This window comes from Macaca thibetana, chromosome 7, assembly GCF_024542745.1.
Source record: "Macaca thibetana thibetana isolate TM-01 chromosome 7, ASM2454274v1, whole genome shotgun sequence".
Classification (NCBI taxonomy): domain Eukaryota; kingdom Metazoa; phylum Chordata; class Mammalia; order Primates; family Cercopithecidae; genus Macaca; species Macaca thibetana.
In genome coordinates this window covers 140,601,335-140,608,585 of record NC_065584.1, presented here as the reverse complement: position 1 = coordinate 140,608,585, position 7,251 = coordinate 140,601,335, and the positions used below count along the sequence as shown (strand labels likewise).

Sequence of the window (7,251 nt, the reverse complement as noted above, 5' to 3'; positions counted from 1 at the left end):
AGAGACATGTTGCCTTCAAAGAAGCAACAGGACATAAGACTGACTTTTCAACAAAATTTTTGGAAGCCAAAGGCAATAGAATGGCATATGTAAAGTGCTAAAGGAAAATATAACTGCCAACTATAAAAGTGAGTATAGAGTTCTATACTCAGTTAGAACCTCTTTGAAAAATGAAGGCAATTTATTGCAAGCAGAACTACACCATAAGAAAAAAGATACAATTTTTTAAAGCTAAACAAGAATGAATGGAAGTACAGTACTACATGAAGGAATTTAGAAAAGGTACAGTTCAGAAAAGTTAAATCTATTGGTAATACAAGGGAATGTTGAGCACTTAAAAAAATGATAATAAAATCATGTGGGTTAATAAAATATGGACAAACAAAATATACAACAATAATAGCACAATGGGCAAGAGGCTGACTCACCTAGGTAGAACCAGGAAGACAGGGCCACTAAAAAGTGTGTAAGAATAATTCAGCTAAAAATTCTAAACAAATTGCTAAAGGCTGATGTGAGCTAAAATAAGAGTATAAAATCCTTTGGAGCCATGTACATGACATGAATTAGCGCCCATTCATAGGTTCTTCTCCCTAGGGCTCATGAAGTGTTCATTAGAAAGATTGGGGACAAAGCAAGAGACCAGAAGAAGCATCCAACGAAGATGAGCCTTAGAAAATGGTAGTAGCCAAGTTGTGGGAAAGATATCATGCTATGCTTGGTCCTTTCTCCACTAAGAACAAAAGACCTAAACAACTGGGGTATGGGGTTTGGAGGGGTGGATAGCAAACCATGTCATCCCTAGACCACAAGTGAGCTGGAAGCTGGGGAGGAAAAAACTTCCAACCGCTGGGGGAGGAGCCATGAAACCATTCTGGATCTAGACCATTAGAAATTTTTTGCTAGTACTGGAGTAAAAGGATTAAGAAAGCACCATCCTTAGACACAGGGACACAGGATCTACTGAAGAATGAGGCTAAACTAAGACAACAGGGAATTCCCCTGGCCTCATCAGCAGGAAAATCAAACACCATCAGTTTGCTGTTGGCAAGTAAGATACCTTGGAGAGTGACCTATTCTGAAACTCAGGAACACAGGGAAGGCTAAAACCTGAGGGTGGGATTATAAACCTCAAGAAAAACTATCCAGCAAACTAACCCTCACCCTAATGATAAAGTAATAGCAGAGGAATGAAGCCAGTAGTACACTGAAGACAAACCCAGCAACAGGAAAACATAAACCAGCTCCACTCCTGACAAGTTTGACACAACCTTCTCCAACATACACAATAATGGAAGAAGAAAAAAAAAAAATGCCTGCCCATTTTCAGGCATAAATATGACTTACCTGAATCTTACTGTTCTACACACTCTCTGGCAATTAGAACATTAGGAAAGTGCTCACTTTGGCAGTACATACTCTTAAAATTAGAATGATACAGAGAAGATTAGCATGGCTCCTATGGAAGGATGACAGACAAATTCATGAAGCATTTCATTAAAAAAGAAAGAGACATACAAAAGCAAGAAAAAATGAACTCACTGTCAAAAAAACAATGCAACAAAAGAACAAGATTCAAGAGATAATGTAGACATTAAAATTATCTGACAAGTAACTTAAAATAACTACAATTAATATGGTTCTAGTGGGAAAAAAATTAACAACATGCACAAAAAGACAGCATTTCAGCAGAGAAATGGAAATTATAAGAAATTAATGGAAATACTAGAAATGAAACATGGTAACAGAGATAAAGATTACTTTCAATGCACTCAAAACATCAAGGAAAGTCGGTGAAATTGAATGTAGGTCAATAGAAATTATCCAAATTGAAGGACAAAAAGAAAAATGTGGGAAATTAAAAACGGCTCATAGCACCCAAGAGCTGTGGTATCATATCAAATGGTCTACCCTATGTAGAATAGTAATCCCAGTGGCTGGGGCTGGGGGTGGAAATGACAGATAAAAGAGAGAAACCAAATAAATATTTGGAGAGTTGACATTGGTTGAAGATGGTTAACATTTTTCCAAAATAATGTAAGACATGAAGCCACAGATCTGAGAAGGTCAGAGAACCATAACCAGGATAAATAAGAGCGACAAAAATAAAACCACCTGGATACATCATATTCAAAGTGCTAAAAGTGAAAGATAAAGGGATAATCTTAGAGACAACCAGATGTAAAAAGACATGTTACATACAGAGCAACAAATACAAGAATTAGAGTAGACTATTCATCAGGAATTATGCAAGCTAGGAAATAGTGGAAAGAAATATTTAAAGTGCTGAAAAAATTGTCAAACCAGAACTTTATATGTTATGGAACTATCTTTCATACATAAAAAAGAAATAAAGACTTTCAGACAAATATAAACAGAGGTGTTAGAAAAATTTCTTCAGAAAGAATCAGAGCTAGACAGAAATTTAAATTACACAAAGAAATGATGAAGATAAAAGACTTTTTTCCCTTGTTTTAATTGCTCTAAAACATAGCCAACTCTTTAAAGCAAAAAATAGAAAGACTACTTTGGGTTTACAACATGTGTAAAGGTGAAATATAAGAAAATGATAGAACAACAGATAGGAGAAGGGAGGAACTGGAGTGTACTATTGTAAAGTTCTAACATTCCATGTGAGTGATGTTATTTGAAGACAAACTGTGATTAATTAAGGCATGCATTATAAATTCTATGTCAACCACTAAAAAGTCAAAAAGAAGTATAAATAAACCAATGGTAGAGATAATATTGAGTTTAGAAATAAAAAAAAAAAAAAACCAATTCGGCCCAGCGTGGTACTGTAATCCCAACACTTTTGGAGGCCGAGGTGGGCAGAACACAAGGTCAGGAGTTCGAGACCAGCCTGGCCAGTATGGTGAAACCCTGTGTCTACTTAAAAATACAAAAATTAGCTGGGCGTGGTGGTGCATGCCTATAGTCCCAGCTACTCAGGAGGCAGAGGCAGGAGAATTGCTCGAACTTGAGAGGCGGAGGTTGCAATGAGTTGAGATTGCACCACTGCACTCCAGCCTCCAGCCTGGGCGACAGAGTGAGACTCTGTCTCAACAATAACAACAACAACAACAACAAAAACAAAACAACAACCAAAAAAACCCCACCAATTCAAGAGCAGGCAGAAAAAGACAGAAAGAGAATAAAGGACAAATTAAATAAATAGCAGACAACTAGCAAGATGATAGATTTAAATCTGACAATATCAATAATTTCATTTAATGTAAATAATATAAACACAACTAAATGAAAGAGTATGTGATACATTTTTTTTAAGTGAAATCTATTGGGAAAACAAAATGGTACAGCCACTGTGAGAAACAGTTTGGCAGTTCCTCAAAAAGTTAAAAATAGAGTTACCACATGACTCAGCTATTCTACTCCTATGTATATGCCCAAGAGAAGGGAAAACATACATTCACACAAAGAGCTGTACATGAATGTTCATAGCAGCATTATTCAAAATAGCCAGAAAGTGAAAACAACCCAAGTGCCTATCAACTGATGAACTGGATAATTTATGTAATTACAGTCATACAATGAAATCTTGTTCAACCATAAGAAGTGAAAGAAAGATACATGCTACAACATAGATGAACTCTCAAAACATGCTGAAAGAAGACAGACACAATAGGCCACATATTGCATATTGCATTTATATGAAATATCCATAATATGAAAATCCACAGAGAAATAAAGTAAATTAGTGATTGCCAGGGGTTGGAGCAAGGAGAGAATTGGAATTGACTGCTAACAGGTATGAATTTCTTCTTGGGGGGATGGAAATGTTCTGGGACTAAACAGAGATGACAGCTGTACAACATTGTGAATAGTCTAAAAACCACTAAATTGTACATTTTTTTTTTTTTGAGATGGAATCTTGCTCTGTCGCTCAGGCTGGACTGCAGTGGCACAATCTTGGCTCAATGCAAGATCTGCCTCCTGGGTTCCGGCCATTCTCCTGCCTCAGCCTCCCAAGTAGCTGGGACTACAGGCGCCCACCACTATGCCCAGCTAATTTTGTTTTTGTAGTTTTTAGTAGAGACAGGGTTTCACCATGTTAGCCAGGATGGTCTCAATCTCCTGACCTCATGATCTGCCCGCCTCGGCATCCCAAAGGGCTTCGATTACAGGTGTGAGCCACTGTGCCTGGCCTAAATTGTATATTTTTAAAATGTTTTAAATCGTGAATTTTATGTGAATTTTTTCTCAATTTTAATAATTAAAAAGAGACCTGACTACATCCTGTCTACAAGAAACTTACTTTAAATGACAAAACAAAAATAGTTCAAAATAAAAGGGTAGAAAGTCATATGCCATGCAAACACTAATCATAAGAAAACTGGTGTTGCAATATTAATATCAGAAAACACGACTTCAGTGTAGGAACATTTCTGGAGACAAACAGGAAAATTAGCCAGGTGCGGTGACTCATGCCTGTTATCCCAGCACTTTGGGAAGCCAAGGTGGGTTGATCACCTGAGGTCACGAGTTCGAGACTAGCCTGACCAACATGATGAAACCCCATCTTGAGTTGAAAACCATGGCACGAGAACTGTGTGACGCATGCACAAGCTTCAGTGGCTGATTCGATTAAGTGAAAGAAAGGGTATGAAGATCAAATGAATGAAATGAAGCGAAAAGATAACTTTAGAGAAAAAAGAGTAAAAAGAAATGAACAAAGCCTCCAAGAAATATGGGACTATGTGAAAAGACCAAATCTACATTTGATTGGCTTACCTGAAAGTGATGGGGAGAATGGAACCAAGCTGGAAAACACTCTTCGGGATATTATCCAGGACAACTTCCACAATCTAGTAAGGCAGGTCAACATTCAAATGCAGGAAATACAGAGAACACCACAAAGATACTCCTCTAGAAGAGCAACTCCAAGACACATAACTGTCAGATTCACCAAGGTTAAAATGAAGGAAAAAATGTTAAGGGCAGCCAGAGAGAAAGATCAGGTTACCCACAAAGGGAAGCCCATCAGACTAACTGCGGATCTCTTGGCAGAAACTCTACAAGCCAGAAGAGAGTGGGGGCCAATATTCTACATTCTTACAGAAAAGAATTTTCAACCCAGAATTTCATATCCAGCCAAACTAAGTTTCATAAGTGAAGGAGAAATAAAATCCTTTACGACAAGCAAATGCTGAGATATTTTGTCACCACCAGGCCTGCCTTACAAGAGCTCCTGAAGGAAGCACTAAACATGGAAAGGAACAACTGACACCAGCCACTGCAAAAACGTATCAAATTGTGAAGACCATCAATGCTAGGAAGAAACTGCATCAACTAACGAGCAAAATAACCAGCTAACATCATAATGACAGGATCAAATTCACACATAACAATATTAACCTTAAATGTAAATGGGCTAAATGCCCCCAATTAAAAGACACAGCCTGGCAAATTGGATAGAGTCAAGACCCACCAGTGTGCTGTATTCAGGAGATCCATCTCATGTGCAGAGACACAGATAGTGTCAAAATAAAGGGATGGAGGAAGATCTACCAAGCAAATGGAAAACAAAAACAAGCAGGGGTTGCAATCTTAGTCTCTGATAAAACAGACTTTAAACCAACAAAGATCAAAAGAGACAAGGAAGGCCATTATATAATGGTAAAGGGATCAATTCAACAAGAAGAGCTAACTATCCCAAATATATATGCGCCTAATACAGGAGCACCCAGATTCATAAAGCAAGTCCTGAGAGACCTATAAAGAGACTTAGACTCCCACACAATAATAATGGGAGACTTTAACACCCCACCGTCAATATTAGATCAAGGAGACAGAAGATAACAAGGATATCCAGGACTTGAACTCAGCTCTGCACGAAGCAGACCTAATAGACATCTACAGAACTCTGTACCTTAAATCAACAGAATATACAGTCTTCTCAGCACATCACACTTATTCCAAAATTGACCACATAGTTGGAAGTAAAGCATTCCTCAGCAAATGTAAAAGAACAGAAATTATAACAAACTGTCTCTCAGACCACAAGGCAATCAAATTAGAACTCAAGATTAAGAAACTCACACAGAACTGCACAACTCCATGGAAACTGAAAAACCTGCTCCTGAATGACTACTGGGTAAATAACAAAATGAAGGCAGAAATAAAGACGTTCTTTGAAACCAATGAGAACAAAGGCATGATGTACCAGCATCTCTGGGATACATTTAAAGCAGTGTGTAGAGGGAAACTTATAGCACTAAATGCCCACAAGAGAAAGCAAGAAAGATCTAAAATTGACACCCTAACATCACAATTAAAAGAACTAGAGAAGCAAGAGCAAACAAATTTAAAAGTTAGGAGAAGGCAAGAAATAACTAACATCAAAGCAGAACTGCAGGAGATAGAGATACCAAAAAACCCTTCAAAAAAATCAATGAATCCAGGAGCTGGTGTTTTGAAAAGATCAACAAAATTGATAGACCGCTAGCAAGACTAATGAAGAAGACAAGAGAACAATCAAATAGATGCAACAAAAAATGATAAAGGGGATATCACCATGGATCCCACAGAAATACAAACTACCATCAGAGAATACTACAAACACCTCCACCAAACAAACTAGAAAATCTAGAAGAAATGGATAAATTCCTGGACACATACACCCTCCCAAGAGTAAACCAGGAAGAAATTGAATCTTTGAATAGACAAATAACAGGCTCTGAAATTGAGGCAATCATTAACAGCCTACCAACCAAAAAAAGTCCAGGACCAGACAGATTCACAGCCGAATTCTACCAGAGGTACAAAGAGGAGCTGGTACCATTCCTTCTGAAAATATTCCAATCAATAGAAATAGAGGGAATCCTCCCTAACTCATTTTACGAGGCCAACATCATCCTGATACCAAAGCCTGGTAGAGACACAACAAAAAAGGAGAATTTTAGACTAATATTTCTTATGAACATCGATGCAAAAATCCTCAATAAAATACTGGCAAACTGAATCTAACAGCATATTGAAAAGCTTATCCACCAAGATCAAGTTGGCTTCATCCCTGGGATGCAAGGCTGGTTCAACGTATGAAATCAATACACATAATCCATCACATAAACAGAACCAAAGACAAAACCACATGATTATCTCAATAGATGCAGAAAAGGCCTTTGACAAAATTCAACAGCGCTTCATGCTAAAAATTCTCAATAAATTAGGTATTGAAGGGAAGTATCTCAAAATAATAAGAGCTATTTATGACAAACACACAGTCAGTAT

The 7,251-nt window shown here is 37.5% G+C and overlaps 1 non-coding gene across 1 annotated transcript; it reads left to right on the top strand.

Annotated features, from left to right (window-relative positions):
• The first annotated feature begins 1,396 nt into the window (after nt 1-1,396).
• LOC126960192 (U6 spliceosomal RNA) lies at nt 1,397-1,504 on the top strand. The gene has a single exon (XR_007727779.1). It is a non-coding gene; the product is annotated as a U6 spliceosomal RNA (small nuclear RNA).
• The last annotated feature ends 5,747 nt before the right edge of the window (nt 1,505-7,251 follow it).